Source organism: Melospiza melodia, chromosome 29 (genome assembly GCF_035770615.1).
Source record: "Melospiza melodia melodia isolate bMelMel2 chromosome 29, bMelMel2.pri, whole genome shotgun sequence".
Classification (NCBI taxonomy): domain Eukaryota; kingdom Metazoa; phylum Chordata; class Aves; order Passeriformes; family Passerellidae; genus Melospiza; species Melospiza melodia.
In genome coordinates, this window is record NC_086222.1 from 6092572 (window position 1) to 6111955 (window position 19384).

The 19384-nt window shown below is 51.7% G+C and overlaps 1 protein-coding gene across 5 annotated transcripts in view; it reads right to left on the minus strand.

Moving 5' to 3' along the window:
* CDON (cell adhesion associated, oncogene regulated) overlaps window positions 1-17671 on the minus strand; it is a 60483-nt gene extending 42812 nt beyond the window's left edge. The window contains exons 1-2 of one of the 5 annotated variants that reach the window (XM_063178325.1): window positions 16469-17341; window positions 15705-15856 (exon numbers count right to left, since the gene is read on the minus strand). The gene's annotated coding sequence lies outside the window, so the exon portion shown is untranslated. Of the gene's footprint in view, window positions 1-15704; window positions 15857-15911; window positions 16021-16468; window positions 17342-17562 lie in introns of those variants that run through there. The other 4 variants (XM_063178324.1, XM_063178323.1, XM_063178322.1 and 1 more) reach the window with 4 other exon arrangements.
* Window positions 17672-19384: the final 1713 nt, after the last annotated feature.

Sequence of the window (19384 nt, forward strand, 5' to 3'; positions counted from 1 at the left end):
AAGAGGAGTTATTAATATAAACAATATTCAAGGTTGAATAGAGACAGACATGGTTTCCATAGATCAGGAAAATGTGCATTTCACTTTCACTGGCCATTTCTCCAGCCCAGCAGAAAGACACAGCACGGCAAAGGCCACATTTCTCCTACTTCCACCCAGACCTCTTCACCTAAAGTCATCCTCCAGTTATCTTCATGCAGCACTTGACCTCCTGGTCAGCTCTGAAGTATGTTATTGCTCATGGATCAAGGGAAACAAGGAAGATAACAGACCTGTGTCAGAGGGAGGTCATCCCGACCATTCCAATGGATGCCTGCCCCAGGAATCATCCTGCACACACAGGGGCACCCAGAAACCTGTGCCTGCTACTTCTGCACATAATTAGTAAATGAAGCATTTCTGCACATGACACACTCTGGCTGTGTGCCTCGTTTGTCACAGAGGACAAGTCCTTTTATGAAAGGAACCCCTCAGCACAGAGCTGTGGGCACAGGAGTCCAGCAGCTCCCAGTTTCAGCCCCACAACCTCTGGAATGCTGTGCACAGGCAGGAAAATAAACTATCACCTCTAACTGCAAACAGAGGGGAGGGCACAGTTCAACAGTGGTTTCCCAGCACGGGAGCAGGGCTGTCCCCAACACCAGAATGGCACAACAGCCTGGCACACAGCTGGCATGGCCTGGAGACCTCACCAGGATGGCCATGGGTCACCCTGGACCAGAGAGCAGCCTGTGGGCTCACTGAAGCACCCTACTGAGGCACAGGCAGCAGAGCAGCCAGGATTTCTGCAGCCCTGGCAGTGACCCTCCTGTCCCTTCCCAAAGCTTCGTGTTTGTCGCTGCTTCTCCATAAACCAGTGGTCCTCAATGCACAGCTCACAGGCCTGGTCTGACACTGTAACTTAGCCCTCACCTCCAAAATAACTCACTCCTACCCAACTTTGCCCTCCACACACTCTAGAAGATGACAAAATGCTGTTTGCCAGGCATTCCCATGGTGCCAAGCTCCTGTGTCCTTCCAAACACAGCTGAGATCCTGCCCCACTTATTTACTGGACCGTGAACTTCTCTCCACCCTTGCAGCTGAGGGCAGAGTCACTATGAAAAGAGCATTATCTCATCCCCATTTTGGTTCAGCTCCCTGAATCATCTTCCTGCCATCTCAGACCAGCTGGCAGGACACCACCAGGACCTCCCTTCCCAAAAGCCACCACCCCACCTCGATGTGTTGATGCACTCCTGCTCCATCACTCCCCGCTCCATCACTCTCCCAACCTTCACTGAGCTGTTCCACGAGGAGCAGCTAAATGAGGAAGGGTTTCTGCACTACCCAAACGTTCCAGGTCCTATAAATGTTGGGTAGAGCAGAAGGAGGAGGAGGAGGAAGGAAACAGCATGCTCGGGAACAGAGGGAGTTATTCAGGTTGCCCACTCCGCCTCCAGGAGCTGACAGCCTTTGCTAAGAAGCCCAAGGAAGAAAAAGTGACTGAGCCTCGGGACAGCTCTGCCCACCAGCTGCACTGTGACAGCCCTCTGCAGTGTACCAGCTTTGGATACTCACATTTCCCATTTTTCCTAAACAGCATCAACTCAAAATTGATTTATCCCACCTCACTTTATAGTGCCATATGTGATTTAACACCCAAAGCTCAGCAAATTGGGTTTTTTCCCCCCTAGGTCATTTATTAGAATTAGCAAGAAAAATTTCATTTTAACTTGTTATCAGTACAACAAACCCCACAAATTTTCAAACCACCTAAATTTAGAGCAAATGAATCCCCTTGAATTAAGTAAAATACTCTGGCTTCAGCGTGAGCAAGCTGAGTTAGATCATTAAATCTCACACCAAGACACCTTAAAAAAAAAAAAAAAAAGAAAAAAAAAAAAAAAAAAGAAAAAAAGGAGGTATTGAAGCCTGTGGCATTCCAAGAGAAAGCAATCAGACATTCCTGCCGCTCGGCTCCTCAGTGATCTCCAGAGCCTTTGATCACTGACTGTCTTCATGCTGTCCTCCTGGGGTCTGGCAAAATGAGTGTAACAGCTGGCACATAGACTTCATTAGCTTTCGGGGCTGGGAGGAGCGGGCTCCAGCCCCGCAGCCACCGGCAGCCACCGGCAGCCACCGGCAGCCTGCCCGCGGCTTCGGAGGGGAACCCGCGCGGGTTATCCTGGGCACTGCGGGGCCGGGACAGCCCGGGGGGCGCAAAGGTGATGGGGATGGGACAGCCCGGTGGTGCCGCAAAGGTGACAGGGCTGGGACAGCCCGGTGGTGCCGCAAAGGTGATGGGGATGGGACAGCCCGGTGGTGCCGCAAAGGTGATGGGGCTGGGACAGCCCTGTGGTGCCGCAAAGGTGATGGGGCTGGGACAAGCTCGGTGGTGCCACAAAGGTGACGGAGCTGGGACAGCCCGGTGGGGCTGCAAAGGTGACAGGGTGACAGGGCCGGGACAGCCCGGGGGGGCGCAAAGGTGACAGGGCTGGGACAGCCCGGAGAGCTGCACGGGTGACAGGGCTGGGACAGCCAGGTGATGCTGCACAGGTGACGGGGCTGGGACAGCCAGGTGATGCTGCACAGGTGACGGGGCTGGGACACCCGATGGTGCCGTACAGGTGACGAGGCTGGGACATCCTGGCGGTACCGCGCAGGTGACAGCTCAGGTGACAGCGGAGCGCTCCAGAGATGGGACAGCCCGGCGGTACCGCGCAGGTGACGGGGCCAGGACAGCCCAGTGGTGCTGCACAGGTGACAGCGGAGCGCTCCGGGGGGATGGGACAGCCCAGGAGGGGATGGTACCATGCAGGTGGCAGCGGAGGCTCCAGGGCTGTACCACGCAGGTGACAGCGGAGGCTCCGCACCCACCGCTGCCCGCGGGATGCGACAGACGCGCCCCTAATGCCAACCCGCGCGGCTCCGAGCGCCAAAAGGCGACGAAGCCTCATTTTTATGAATGCCTAATGACCACTCAATCATTAACATCAACCTTTAAAAAGCAAATGCAGCACCTACAGTGTTCATTACCCTCCCCCTCCCCCCCTTTCAGGGTCTCAATCGAGTCAGTCAAGCGTGCAAACCGATCCTGTCGCCAGCAAAAGCATTTCCTTTCACTGTGGTCAGCCAAAAGCAGGGGAAAAAAATGGAAGTGACTTGGAGTTATGGCACCAAAAAGGCCAGACAAGCAAGGAAATAATCAACTCCACATGAGCCACTTCGAGCCCATCACAATGAAAAGGGCCTACGACTAACCCCAGGAAAGGTCAGCGGGACTATGGGGGTCAGAAGCTGAAAAAGGCAATAGCGAGCAGCTGCCAGCTGCAATAAGAATCAATGTGTTCCTAATTACACTCCGAAGAGAAGGCTCGAGCGCCGGGAAACGCCGGGCTGTAATCACAGCTTGGGCAGAAAACATTCAAGTGCTCCCGTTTTACCCCTCTCCACCTCGAGCACTGGAGCTGCAGTTTGTGTGCTACTAAATCACAGGAAGCCGAGTGCCTGAGATAAGGAGCCAGGCAGCTACAGAAGGGTCGGGGATTTTGTAAAAAAATACCGTAATTAAGCATTTGTGTTGGAATTATGGCATCACCAAAGAGAGGATTTTGTGAGTGCAAGCAATAAAATTACATTCTTCAAAGGGATTTTCCATGTGCTTTTAGGAAACACACAGAACTCTGCCGAACAGTCCCATACGCCTGGGATTTTCTTAATGCCAAAAAAAAAAAAAAAACATGTGAAAGGGAAAACCCCAGAAAAATCAGTTTGCTGACAGTAACCCTATAAACCAAGCTGAGAGACACAAATGGGTCAATCACAATGAAACGGACGCCCAGGGATCCACAGAAACACTGAGGAGAGAGGCACTAAAAAATTACAAGAAAAAGCACCCTTTGATGTTCTGTTCATATTTATTTATTGCATTTTAAACAAATGAAAGTGCACCCTCCAGATCCTTATCAGAAGGATAAGGATCTCCTGAATAAAGGAGAGAAATTACAGTTGCTCAAACTTTGCAATCCTCAGCTTGGATTTCAGTAATGCCTCCACATTTCTGCCCATACCCACCAGGGCTAAGCCAGATCCAAGTGCTTCCTATGCCTATTCCCACTAAGGATTCAATTGGTATTTTTACCTCTTTTTAGGTAACATTTATTTTTATAAGCAGCCTTGCATGAGCTTTTTTCTTGCTTCACACCATTTAACCCCCCATGAATTGGTGATGAATCCAAAGAACAACTCTGAGGCTAAAGTCCCTTATCAATTGTGCAGGAATTTCTAATGTCACATCACTGTTCACAGAATGGCTTGAATTGGAAGGGACCTTAAAGACCTGAAAGTTGATATTTTTGTCAAAATACAGAGCAAGTGTTTGCTCGGGTGGCAGATGGCAGGAAAAACAAACAGTGCTGAGCAAACGAGACAGTGACTGAGCCCCAGAGAGGACAGGGGATCTCACATCCTGCTGGTCTTTCTCAATAATCAGGCAGATGTGTTTCCTACCAAGCTATCAAACACCCTAAATATTGTCATTAATTTACTCAAACTGCTCTAGGAAGGTCCAGTGGCACAGGACAAAGGTGACACAAGAAGAGGTTAAGCAAAACTGAGGAAAAAATAGCAGTAATAGCCCAAACCATGGCCAAGAGGCTGTGTGCCTTAAAGATGCAGAAGGAGACATTTTTTATTGGATTTTTCTATTTTGATTCCAGGCCTGGAAAGTCTCATGGTTGGTATCAGCTGTTGGACTTGGATCAAAGTTTAGCCTTCCATTAATCTTTTGAGTTATACGTGAGGCTGATAGAGAAATTTTTTTTTTTTTTAGAAGACAGTTAAGATTACTCAGATCCTTAATTTGCACTCCAATATTTCAAAAACACCTTGACTTTAGAACCTTGGTCCTGGCGTACATATGGTCTTGATAGAAGAATGCATGCTTTGGCATGGACTGGAGGAATGGATCTGGGAGCTGAGGGAAGGAAATTTAACAGTTTGTGTACTGTGTCTCAGCACACAGAGCTGAAAACACTCCCGAGTCACGACTCTGCTCCCGAGACACATCTGTGCTCCCAGGGGGGAGAGCTGGGGCTCCCATCCTGCCATTCCTACACCGGTCACAGCGAGACAGGCATCAGGAGAAAAATAAATAAATCATCCCAGAAGCCACACTTTCCTCTCCACAAACAGGCATAACAATTAGTTTAATTTTATTATTAACTTCAGCAAAGGAGCTGAGACAGTCCCCCTGCTGCCACACTAATGAAGTGGGAATGGCTCCTGCCTCCTCTGGCCTCGGGGAAGCCAGAGAACAGAGCATTAGCCTGATACATAGTTCTGCTGGGCTGCAATTATGCTTAAATGCCTAAATCAGGGCTTTCAGCCCCCAAGGGAGCTAAGGGTATCATTAGTTTAACAGTTCTATCACAGTAGGCCAAATACATACAAAATTCTCACCCTTTGCTCTTCCAGCCCCCTCCCAGATCTCCCCTATCTTTATCTCTCCTGCTTCGGCACTACTTTGCCTCATATTTCCATTTTCTTCCCCACATTTAGCTCAGCACCTGTGCCATTCCACTGAAGGGACACCTGTGCCAGCTCTGCTGCCTTCAGTCATGTCCCTGCAAGGGTCTTGGGCCAAGACCCCTCCCCTCCTTCCTCAGGCTGGCCTCAGCCTCGGAGAGAGGCGCCTGCTTTCCTTCTCCAGCTCTGGTTTTCAGCAAGAATGAGATTTCGCAACCCGTTTTTCAGCCAATTTAAAGATGGGCCGCTGCCGAGGAGGGCAGCAACACCTTCCTTCAGGACCTGGCTTGCACTCCCCTATCTGCAGCAGGGATCCTGCGGCCAGCAAGTGAGTCAGATCTGCTGGCAGATCCAGCTGAAAACTCAGCCAGAGGAAAAATGAGGTTCAGTTTTCACCTGGATGAGGGAGCAGTTTCAGCTCCCCATGCAGTCCTGGAGCACCAGCCCAAAGGAGGGGCTGGGAATGGACATCCAAGAACAGGAACTTAGCACTTGAACAGCGTGAGGCCTCAGCTCAACTCATGAAGCAACACCCTGGTATGTTGAATAAACCCTGGGCTGCAAGAATGTGTGCAAAAATGAAGAAAAATATACAAAACCAAACTGCAAGTGAGCCATGCCCCTTTTCTCAAGGGAGCTAGGGAACTCACCATCCTAATTATCCAAGCTACAGGTGCACACACCACAGCAGGCTGGAGTAACTGCCTCAGGGGGTGGATTTTTCCCCTCCAAAAAGTTTGCATTGTGCATGTCAAGGACCATCACCCATGATTATTATTTGTCTATGGTTTCTAAAACCAGAATCCAGCATGAATAAAAAATAAAAAGGACTAGAAGAACCAGAGTCCTGCACTGGTCATCAGAAAAAGCTGCCATACTCTCAGACAAAGGTGCTTGTGTCCACACAAGCTGCCCAAAGGTCCCCTTCCAGTGACATTCTCTCACCTGGGTGGTTTAGCCCTGAGAGAACATTGATGGAAAGAATTAGAACCATGGCTGAGCTCTGTTAGAGGACAGCAAGCTCATTCCCCAGGCAATTCCAGATGAACACTGACACCTCGTCCTTTGGTAGCCTCCAGCAAGCAAGAGCTCTAAAAAACGCAGACAAATGGGTTCTTTTAGCTGTGCTAGCCCCAGTCCAAGTCGCTCTGTTGTAACTTGCAGGGATCCATGCTATCCGTGAGCCCTTAAAGGGAAGCACAGCCATTAAATCCACACCTGCAGCCAGAATTTATAGCAACCTCATCTACTGCTGTCTTACATCATAGGCAATTAGGAGCCTGTGAACTCATGGCTGCAGGATATGGGAGGTGCACTGGAAGCAGAGAGCCAAGCCTGTGTTACAGCACAGTCGTTAGGCACCTCAGAATTCACCGTGCTGGAACTGTGCTCAGGCTGCAGCAACAGACCCATCTGGGCTCTGCTTTCTACACAAAAGTGCTGCCCTGCACTCCAAGTCACTGCTTCCCCCCTTGTTACAGCTGTCCACACGCTGTCACAGGCAATGCCAACACTCCCGGCTGCTGGACCCAGGCTCCAGGCAGAACAATGCTTATTAAAAAGCAAACCAGCTAACCAGGGACAGCTGAGGGAGAGAGCAGGAAAGACCCCGGCCTTTCCTCCCCCGATTAAAACAAGCCTTCACACAATCCATCCTCCAGCCTTACAGTAATTCAGTTTTACTGCTCTCCTCCCCTCCCTTCCCCCATGCTCAAAAGACCAAACCTGGTTTCAAAATTGAAGTCCGAGCTCTCTGGCAAACGCACACTCCTGCACTTCTTCACCTCGAGGGAAGGAATCCTGACACAACTGACAATATTGCTTAGCAAAAGGAGCCCCTTTGCCTCAGGCCCAGATAAAAGCAGCAGCTCAGCAGAAAAAGAAATTAAAAACTGTGTTGGTCAGGCCAGGTTTGCTACAACAAACCAACCTGGCTCCCAGGCAAGGAGAGGGATAGTGGAACATGGGGGAAAGAGAGGGAGGCTTTGGGCTGGCTTTGCTCAGTGGTGTTGCACAACCCAGCACCGGTGTAGCTTCCCGCCTCCTTCCTCACGCCAGCAGAGCCAAGGAGAGCCTTGATCCAGCAGTCATCAAGAAGCTCTGGCCTGAGGGTTTGGCTCCTGCAGCCCTCCTGCTCCACTCACTGCAGCCAAGCCCAGCCCAGCCAGCAGCAGGGACCCCTGCCCAGGGCTGGGGGCACTCAGGGCAGCACCCTCACAGTGGCAGGTCGTGAGTCAGAGCCCAAACCTCCTCCTGCAAATCGGGGCCATGGCAGCTGCTCCCAGCAGAACCAGTTCAAACACGAGTGACTGATAGGAAAGGAGTTGAGTTTCATCACAGGGACCAGGGAGAAATTTCCGCCAGGTTCACCTGACTGTGCCCTGTTCTCACTCGCTCAGACACATCCCGCTCTGCCGAACAAGATTTCTGTTTGGACGTCCAACAGCAGGCTGGCGATTCCTGGAGACACCTTCCCAAAGGAAGATGGATGCCCCAGCCACAGCTTCACCCCGTAGGAAGAAATTTCCAGACTCTTCATAGCAAATCAACTCCCCCACGAGACTCGAATGCCGAGCTCAGCAACATGGGGGCCCTGCAAAGATAACCGGCTGCCGGGATTGATTCCATCCCACGTTAGCATCCATCAGATAGCAAGAAAAACAAGATTAAGCAGCACCACGGCATTAGTCTTCATTTAAACTTGGCAAAGAAAGCAAATGTTTCTTTCTTGTTGGCTTCTCTCTGTGTGTTTTTTAAAGCAGTCCCAGGCTCAGCCAGGGAAAGGTGCCTGGACTGTTTAATGTTGGGGGATTAGAAGGGACAACACTTGTACACTCGCCAGAGCCCAGATAAGCAGAGAGTGCTTGGGTTAAGCAGGCGAGCATCTGCCTCCTGCAATATATACATTGTCCCAGTGAAAATAAACAGCTTCACACCTTTGGCTCAGAGAAGGACTTGAGCTTCTTCTGCATCCTCAAACCTGCAGCCTCTCCGCTCGAGGCTGAAGGGTCACAAGGGTGAAGGTTACTCACAGTTCCCTTATTCCAAGTCTGAGGCTGGAAACTTTCTGTCTCCTTTTTCACTAGGTAGAGTCTTTGCTGCTGCACATTACATCAGGTGTGCTTTCTTGTGTTCACTGTGCCCAGAGCTGTTTCAGACAAACTCTGAACACGTACACTTTCTACACGTGCTGGTTACGTACAAGCCACGGCAAACGCACTAATTAGGAAAAATGCTACTTGGAAACTGGACCCTTTTTTAAGTGCTCAGCCACAAAGTCCTTAATCTAGAAAACCACACCTCAATTTAATGCTGCCACCCCAGTCACTGGAAATCACAGGGCTGAAGACTCCAGCCATTCCACTGCAGTACCCACTACCTACAGTCTGCTCCAAACCCCTCTCTGGTCCATCTTGATGCACAATTTGGAAGTGCAATCTGCACCCCAAAACCATGCCTCAGTCTGAATAGCTGAATTTAAAATTATATCATTAAGTTTGAAATTTCAACATACTTAGAGAGTTTTGATAATAACATTTTTGATTACATCCGTTGCCAGCTTCCTTCTACACCCTGACAGAGATTTAAAGTATACATTCCTATTTCATTCTGCAACAGAGATTAGTGGCAGGAACAGAAAACATCTTCTGTTCCAAAAAACCCTCGGGGTTTTCCTCCTTCTCTTGCATTTTATTAGAGGAGTCTCAAATCTCCATCAAGCTGCAATATATTGTCACTGCAAAGCATTTAAGGCAGCAAGCATCCGAGTGCTGCACTAAAACACACCTTCAGAAAAAGCTCCTGAGAAACAAAGAGATTTCCAAAGCCATCCCAAAGGAGAAAGTGCTCCCCAGCAGTAACAGCCCTCAGCAAGCTTTATGAAAATTTGAGCCTACGCTTGAGCGTATGGCACGCAGAGCCCTAATTCAAGAACTTTTGTGAACTCTCATTGCGGGGAAGGGGGGGAACAAAGGAAAACCACATGCTATTGTTTATTTTGACTCCGCAATACATTTAATCTACATGGAGTTGGAACATTACACAGCAAAACTCCTCAGCTCCCAGAAATTATGTACAGCCAACAGCAGCAGAGCCCGTTCTCCAGAGGGAGAATGCCATTTTAAATGGGTTACCTTCACCCCACAGAGCACAGAAACTCTCCAAAACGCAGCTGAAAGCTGCCACCAATGCTTCCAATCCCACACCCCAAGAGAATGGGATCAAGGCAAGGCTGCTGGCACTCATGACACGAGGAAAGCTTGTGGGGAAAAGCAAGGAAAGCTTTGGGGAAAAGTTCCCAAAGCTGGAGACTTTCACCAACTTGACCTTGAGCTATCAAAGCTTTTCTCAGTAAGACTGCGACTGCCTGGGGGGGTCCCTGAGCAGCAGGAGCCCCAGGCATCTCACACCTTCTTGGAGCCTATCAACAGGAGCAGACCATGCTCCTGATGCATTCCAAGATGTTAAAGCAACAAGACCCAGCATATGAGCTGCCAGAGAATTATCCCAGCGTATCCACAGGGATGATAACAGATCTCACTACGTGAATTCCACTGCTGTAGCTGCACAACTCCCTTCCAGCCTTGTCTCCTATACTGGGGGTGTGCTAACAAGGACTGTCCATGTGTCACTTAAGCCCTTGGTGTCCGGCTCTAGGACATCTCCAGAAGCTGTGGTTCTGCTGATGAGTTACAGCTCTGCCCTGGCACAACTGAAGAACCATCTTCCTAAATATCTTATTTCTTATTTCTGTTCAAAGCCACCCACTGCCATCCCCTTGTGTCCAGTGAGTTCACTCCCCCAGTGCCAATATTCCAGCTCCTCTACACAGCTTCTCCTGGATGCAGAGCCCGCTGCCTCACGTTGGGGACAGTCACTGCCAGAGAGGGACCAGAGCTGTGCAAGGCATCTCACACCTTCTTGGAGCCTATCAACAGGAGCAGTCCATGCTCCTGATGCATTCCAAGATGTTAAAGCCACAACACCCAGCATATGAGCTGCGAAAGTCACTGCCAGGGAGGGACCAGAGCTGTGCAAGCTCACCCTGAAGTACAGTCACTGCCAGCAGGGACCAGAGCTGTGCAAGGCATCTCACACTCTCTTGGAGCCTATCAACAGGAGCAGTTCATGCTCCTGATGCATTCCAAGATGTTAAAGCAACAAGACCCAGCATATGAGCTACCAAAGTCACTGCCAGCAGGGACAGAGCTGTGCAAGCTCACCCTGGGGGCACAGTCACTGCCAGCAGGGCACAGTCACTGCCAGCAGGGACAGAGCTGTGCAAGCTCACCCTGGGGTACAGTCACTGCCAGCAGGGACAGAGCTGTGCAAGCACACCCTGAGGTACAGTCACTGCAGCAGGGACAGAGCTGTGCAAACTCACCCTGGGGTACAGTCACTGCCAGCAGGGACAGAGCTCTGCAAACTCACCCTGGGGTACAGTCACTGCCAGCAGGGACAGAGCTGTGCAAGCTCACCCTGGGGTACAGTCTCTGCCAGGGAGGGACTGGAGCTGTGCAAGCTCAGCCCAGGGGTACAGTCACTGCCAGCAGGGTACAGTCACTGCCAGGGAGGGACCAGAGCTGTGCAAACTCACCCTGGGGTACAGTCACTGCAGCAGGGACAGAGCTGTGCAAGCTCAGCCCAGGCAGGTGCCAGCACCAACACTCCCACCCACAGCCAGGACGTGCAGACAGGTGATGTCATGGCCAGAGCAGACAGGTGACTTCACAGCCCAGCAGCCCACGGGCTCCTTCTCTCCATCCTGGTTGATCTTCCCTGCACCTGGGAGCACAGGCCTTTGGCACAGCCCCATGCTGGCAGGGCTGGGGCAGACACAGGTTGCTGGGAGGTTTCAACAGGCTGAATGAAACGGTGAAGAAAGATGCTTTTCAGAGGGGGAGGGGAGGCACACACGTACTGAACAAATCATCTGTTTGGAGCGCTGGCTCCTACTTGTTCTCAGTTATATTATTCACTCAAGGGTGGATTAATCCATCACTGCAAAGGAATCTCCTGATCTCAGAGATAAAGGCAACAAGTCATGCACTGACTGTCTGTGGATCCTCCTGGAAATGGCCAGCCTTGCTCATGGCCTTATTTGGGCCGATCTATCAGCTCTCCACTAACAACAAGCAAGGAAAAAAAAAAAGAAAAAAGAAATTAAAAACTGAAAACATACCACCTGTCTGCAGTAACTTCAAGTGGATTGGTCTGGAAGCAAGCTGGGCATTTCTACTCCAAACAATCACTGTTTGTTTCAGAAGGGGCCACATGAACTGTCCCCTTTCCATTGTTTTTGTTCCCCAGGAGAAGAACAGTCACCTGGGTCCTCACCATCCAAACTGGCACGGAAAAAAGATTAATTTATTGCAAGTTTCTTTAGAGTGAGGCCTTTTACTCAGAAAGAAACCATAAATGGTTTCTTTAACTCACTGGGGACTGGGAAACAAAACCCCCTGGTGCCATCCCATCCCCCTGCAGGAACATCTCCAGCTAGAAGGTGTCTACAGAGAATATAACAGCAACTCCAGGAGGCTGGACATGGCCAGCATGTCTGTACTTTGGTGCTTCAGCAGATGCCACAGAGCGATTACAGAGACATTCAGGATCCGGCTGTTCTTCATCTAAGATTGAGGGGGGCCAAGAAGCTCCCCCAGAGCTCCCCTCTGGCTGGAGCTGGCAGCCCTCGATGCCCAGGGCTCACCAGCACACAGCTGGCAGGGAATGCTTGACAGGCAACACAACCCTCATACACCTTTGCAGAGACAAAACACCTGTGAACCCCTCCAAAAATGTGAATTTGTGGTGCTCAGCCTCTTTGCCAAGACTGTTTCAATGACAAGCTGCTCACAACTCAAGCCTTTTAGTCCTTGTCTTGGTATTTTATAGGTTTACTGCAAAGAAAACCACGGGCTGCAAGGCAGAGACGCCACAGACTGCAAGGAAGGAAGCATTAAACTGCTCTTTGAATTAAACAAATAAGACTCAACCACTTGGTTCATTATCAGATCCAATGGTTGGAGTCTGTGGGGAAACTAAACAGCAGAACCCAGGGTATAAATCACAGACATGATCAGAGAGACAGGTGAGGCCGAGGGTGTGGCTGCACCTCTCAGCTCAGCCATGCCAAGGGGATGGTCTCAGTTTCCTTCTCCTTCCCTGCCCCAGCTCCCTCCTGCTGCCAAACTCATGGCAACATCCCAGCCAAGCTGGTCTTGCTCACTCTGAGCTTTAGGGAATGATTTTATCCTTTTTCCATGCTCTTTCTGTGAGCTGGACTGGTTCAAATGGGCATTTCCAGGCCAGATCCCCTCCCTCTCTGAAGGCACCCACCCTTGGCTGAGCAGCAGAGCGAGCACACAGGACCAGGAGACAGCAAAGCCAATTTGGAAGCCAGTGCTGCCAAAAGGGGCCATCCCCCCTCCAGCCCTCAGGGCAATCCCAGTCATCCAAGAGGAAGATTTAACAACTCTAACTGCAGGGCAAGATCCAGGAAAGTTTGGGGCCTGGGTACTTTTTGTTTTTTCTGAAGGGTTAGCTGGAGTCACTCCCCTGGGGCTGCTCCAGCACTGGATTCCCGAAGCAGGGAAGAGGCAGGAATGTACCTGCCACCTCCTGCAGCAGCCAGCCCTCAGAGGGAGCTGAAACGTGAAACTGCGCCCAAGCAGCTGGGGAGGGGGAAAAAAGGGGGGAAAAAAGAAAAAAAATAGAGTTCCACCTGGCTAGAAGAGCTCCAAGACATCTCATAGGTATGGAAAATGGGAAAACAACCCACCTTACATGATTGTTTTCCCTCCTGTTGAAAGACAGCAGATATTTCTCACACAGAAAGAATGAGTTTGGGCTTAATGGAAATGGCAGGTGGTGTGGATGTGCAAGGCTCAATCCCTTACTGGGCTGAACAAGCAGCTCCCCTAAAGTGGTGGCTGCCAATGAGAATCATCATCCCCAGCAGAGAGGGAGAAGCGAGCTAGGGAGCACAAGTGGAAAACTCTGACACACTGGAAGCTGTACTGAGCCATCTACCAAGGAAATCACTGGAAGAACACTCAACTGAAAAAAGTGAACATGTACACACACAGGAAACTAGCTAGTCTAGAAATTCTTGGGCCAGCATAGTTGGAGACCTCGCACTAGCCAAAGTGACACAGCAAAGGGGTTTTTGCTGACTTTGTCAAAGACAAACACCATCCCAGAGCAAATAATGCAGGGGACACACAACAGCAGGGTTTGCTCAGGGAGGCCTCCAGGAGAGCAGAAAGCGAGTAGGAAAACACCTGGAGAACCAACCAAGTACCAGCCTAAACAACAAAATAGGTCCAAATTAACAAAATATGTCAAAATAGCAAAATAGTGGGCAGAGAACACAGTTTGGTGCCCAAGTACCAGCTTGAGAGTCAGGATTGCAAGGCAAGCTGCAAATTCCCATTTAAGGAGGAAATTTCCAGGAAATTGACCCGTTCCACTTGAAACAAAGTTTCTAGCTCAGTCTCACCCCAGCTGTAGACGGAAATTGGTTCTGAAGCTCCCCAGCCCACTGAAAAGCCAAGAACCAGAGAACTGACAGCAGAACACTGCAGGGAGGAGGCAGGGGCAGAACTCGGCTCAAGGGAGCCACTCACTACTCAGCAGCTCATAAGCAAGGCAGGAGACAAAAACCTGACTCTGTGTACAAAGGGCAAGTTTACAGTATCAATTAATTTATACAAATAACAAAAGACATTCTATTTCCAAGTCACCAATTAAAGCGATTCCATAAAAAAACATTACCTGAGATAATCAATCTCAGCAGGTTTGTGGGTCAAAACCTGCTCAATCCAAGAGTTTCTGGTACTAAACCCAAAGTTTGAAATCTCACCAACAGGTTCACCACAGTCCCATGTCATTTTGGATAGGACTGTGTGCCAAGCCACAGCACTGCAATGAAACCCACCCAGAGTCACATCTGTGGACATGGGAACGAGGAAAATGCAGAGCAGGAGGCTCCACCACAGGCTCAAAGACTGGCAGAAACAGAGGAGGTAAAGGAGCTCTTGGAGCAGGTGTGAAGAGTGGGTTTGGTGGGTGATATGGGAAATCCAGGTGAAGCTCAATGCCTTTTTACATATAGAACTAGAAACAGCTCACAGGGAACCTTCTCAATACAGCTCATTCCATGTGCAACACATAGAACTAGAAACAGCTCACAGGGAACCTTCTCAATACAGCTCATTCCATGTGCAACACATAGACCTAGAAACAGCTCACAGGGAACCTTCTCAATACAGCTCATTGCATGTGCACATACAAACACCCAGAGAGCAGCCCCTGACCCACAGCTCCTCACACCCAGCTCTGCAAACAACCTGAAATCACAGCACACCCAGTCACACCAACACCGTACGCAAGAAAGTGCTGTGACTGTACCACGGCATCAGAAAACAGCTTTATTCACAAAACTAACTAATCATCACGTTTCCCCGTTAGTTTTTTGGCACTAATTTTGTTGGTCTGCAGCTCATGGCAGTGCCTCATCTTGAGCACCCAGCAATTAATGCCCTGCTCATGGTACACCCGAGGCCTGTCAGGCAGAGCAGTTCTGCTGTGGGACAGGCAGAGAGGGATTTATGAGATGCTGGAGCCTGACGTGGCTGTGCACTCACAATCCACTGCTTTGCTTCCCCATTTCCACATCTGCAGAAGCAGTCTTTAAACAAGCCAGGGTATTTTTAAGCTCTGACAGTTAAAATCCTCAAGTGACATCACCTGAAGTCAGAGCACAGCTGCCTTATTCCTCTGGCACACCAGCAAGCCAAAGTAAGCAGGAGCCTCGTTTATGGGCTTACAGCACACCTTGAGATAATGAAAGCACTGGTGGGACTTGCCCTGCAGTCAGGCCTCTCCTTGCAAGGCTTTTTTTTCCATCCCCTCCTCAATTTTGGGGTAAAAACCAAGAATTTTAGCGCCAGAGCAGCCCAGTGATCCAGCAGAGGGGGCACACAGCGGGGCCAGCCCAAATCCCACTGCCACTATGTCGGGGTTTGGGGGCAAAGAACACAGAGTTTGGGGGCAAAAAGGATGAAAACTACAGAAAAAGGATGAGGAAGCCTAGAGAAAAAAAGATGAAAAATCACCAAGATTGCACGAAGGAGGGCAAAAACCAGCCCTTCAAAGTACTCCCGCGGTGCACCCGAGCTTGCCCGCCCACACTTCACCTTGCACACACGGGCACGGCTGTTTACGAGCTCTTGGAGCAGCTTAAGGGTGTAAATCACATTAATCCAGGCGACAAAGCCACATCCCGCTCATCCTCGGGTGAGTTACTAATCCCTCCACACCGCAGCAGTTCCCATCTCACTTCCTACCCCTTGAGGAGGAAAAAAAATACCTTTTAACATGATAGGTAACTCAGTGAATCCCACCTTCTATCTGAGTCCAGCTTTCAACAGCTCTGAGCAACAGTCATGGGTCTCCCCACAAGCCTGAGGATTTTCTGGGATGGAGACCAAGCCAGTCAGAGGCTTCCCTCTTCTTATGGAAAGGGGAATACAGGTCAAAAATATTTATTTCTTTTTAATCACTCCATTACCAAGTCCTCCCCACAAGATAAGCTTGCAGCTGCTCCAAAAAAGCAGGGGTTGGTTTCAACGTGTTTGACTCATGCTCTCGACACCTACTTCAATTTGGTGGAACAAAAGCATGCTGGCTGTAATTAAGGCAAATAATATCAAGTTCAACAGAAAAGCATTAAGAAATTGTGCCGGGAAAGGTTCGCTGCGAATTTTTGGAATATAGAAGGAGCTGCCCGTCGCCCGCAGCAACCGCTACCACAAAAGCACTTTTTCTCCTTAAAGCAGCTCCGGGCAGGCTGTACATCCCATAAATCGCGACTGTCAAAACACCCGGGTCGGGGGAGATGAGGAAAAAAGCGAACGGGCTCCCCACAGCTCGGCTGGGAGCGCCAGCACCCCAGGATTACCTGCTTTGTTCAAGGAAAACGCCGGGCCACGAAGGATAAAACCCCAGAGAAGCAAAGCGTCCACGCTGCCCGTCACCCCGGTGACCGGGGCTGTGTTTGGGTTGGTAAATTGTATTTCTGGTGCATGTGTGAAAGATACAGCTCGCTGAGTAAACAGCCCTTCAGAGCTGACAGCTTTACAGCCACAGGCTCGGCGCGACCGCTCCTTCCCAGAGGCAGCAAGGCAGTGGGGGAAAGCAGTAAAATAATAATTAAAAAGAAAAAGCTACATAAAGCCATCACATTTACCCTTTCACCAAGCCTTTACACAGTTACGAGGCGGGAGCAAAATAAACATTGCCTGTTTTCTGCCCGACAGTGTGTCACGGCTGAAACACACATCCCTCTTGGTTTAAAAAACATCAGCATTGGAAGCATGGGACAGACGGCTGGAAAGTTCTTCCATGAGAAGTCAGGAACTATATAATTTATATTTGCTTTTGGCAAAGAGACAGATAAAGCAAGGGAAAGTAACTTAAAATTCAAGAATCGCGTGGCTTTAAGAAGGTAGGCAGCTTAATGCAATAAAAATAATAATAACAGAGATAAGATGTCAGGATGCTTTACAGCCAGAGACCTCAGGCATCACACACCACCTCGTGCCTTAGGGACTGACTTTGCACCGCTCTAATTGCAGAGAAAAGTGACCTTACAGGTTAAAAACATTGAGATTAACCATTTTAAAGCGGTTAAGAGGCTGGACGCGACCCCAAACCCATCCCCTACGGCACCTCCTTCAAGCGGAGCAGCGTTTAAATGACAAATAGAGAGGAGTGGAGCGCGTTCCGTGCGAAATGAGACCATAAATCAGAGCCGGGCAGCGCGGAGGGCTCGTCCCGCTCCCCGGAGCGCCGTGCACCGGCTCAGCCCCGCGCACCGAGGGCGCACAGCGGAGCGGGGCGGCGCGGGCGAGCCCTGCGGGGTGACAGCCGCCGCCACCTGCGGCCGCCCCGGGCCCGCTCGCCCCTCACGGAGGAGCCGCGCTCGCCCCTCCCGGCGCGCGCCCGCCCGCGCCCCCATCAGCGCGCGCCGGCGGCGGGAAGCGCGCGCGTTACCTCTCCGCCGCGCCCCCTCCCTGGTCCCGGTCCTGGTGCCGGTGCCGCTCGGCGGCGGCTCGCCAGGACATTCCAGGCTGGGGCGGGCGTCCCGGCGGGCGGGAGCCTCCATCCAGCGCCGCCCGGCCGCTCGGCGCCGCTTATCTCCCCCCGCGCTCCGCTCCCCGCCCCGCTCCCACCGGCGCCCCGTGTCGGGGGAGGTGCCGCCGCCCCGCCCCGCCCCGCGGAGCGAACCAACGCCGGCCGGTGCGGGGGAGCACGGGTGCCCCGCGGGCGGACCCACCGCCCGAGGAGGGGAGGGAGCGGGCGGCGGTGAGCGCGGCCCGAGCGCGCGGCGAGCGGGGCGGTGCGGGCCCTTTAAGGGGCACGGGAAGGGGGGTGGAGGGGATGCACGTGCGCGCGGGGCGCCGCCGGGCAGAGCGCAACCCGAACCACCGGGACCTGGCATCCGTGTGAGCCGGGACCCGCGGCACACAGCGCCCCCGAACCGCCGGGAGCGGGCATCCGTGTGAGCCGGGACCCGCGGGACCGCGCCCCCGAACCGCTGGGAGCGGGCATCCGTGTGAGCCGGGTACCGCGCCCCCGAACCGCTGGGAGCGGGCGTCCGTGTGAGCCGGGACCCGCGGCACACAGCGCCCCCGAACCGCCGGGACCGGGCGTCCATGTGAGCCGGGACCCGCGCCCCGAACCTCCGGGACCCGCGCCACGGCGCTCCCGAACCTCCGGGACCAGGCGTCCATGTGAGCCGGGACCCGCGGCACCGAGCCCCGAGCAGCAGGTGCACTGGGCACCCACGGCACGGGGAAGGCGGGACCGGGCACCGCGCACCCGGCCGGAGCGCCCTCGTGTGCGTGACCGGGCACCGTGACCGCGCTCCGCTGCCTGCGCTCCCACGGACCGGCCGCTTGTGCCGCCCTGGGCGGCCGCGCTCCCACACCCACACGGCCCCGCCACCTGTGTGTCACCTGTGTGCGACAGTCACACACACCAGGCACCCTGTGCCCCCTCCGAGCGCCGCTCACCTGCGCGGCCGCCCGGGGTCATCCCGTGCCCGCCCCCACGCCGGGGAGCCCACGGCTCCCACTCCGCGAGCAGCTGTGTGCTCAGTGTCGCTGGAGTGAGGGAGTGGCTCTGCTTTTTTCCAGAAATGCCCCCACACATGCTCCATGCATCATCCTTCTCCAGATGACGCCACCAAGAACCCCGTACTCGGGCTAAAAATAGCAAAAAGGGGCTTTATTAAGGGCTCATACTGTGCCCAAACCGTTGACCCCTTCCAAAAGGACCCAAATATGCCAAACATGCCTTGTTTTGTGGGAATTTGCTGGGTTTTGGTCCCATCCACAAGTGGTAGCTGAAAAGGGATTTATCCCAAGGAGAGTTTCGCCAGGAAAGGCTTCAGCACCGCATGGACTGCAAAGAAACACAGTTGCTATGTTTAAAAATAAAGAAAAAATAAGCTTAAAACTCCCCTGAAAAACTAGAGTTGAAATAAAATCTCATGGTTTTCAGACAAACCTGTGAGACCAAAACGCTGCACTACCCTGTGTTTACCAGCCCTAATTTTATCCCTCAGGAGGTTTCCTGTAGGACGTCATTATTTCCACAAGTGTGAAAGGGGAAAAAAAGTAAGAAAACGAAGAGTAGAAAAATCCTCAGCAGATTAAAAATCCCATGATCTGAAGAAAACACCCCCAAATAAAACAGAATGGGGGTTGACACAGATGAGGAGTTAAATGACTTGATTTATGGCAGCCACTGGAAAAGATGAAGGCTTCAGGATTGTTCTCAGCACAGAAGAGAGCCAAGTATGGTTTTTTGG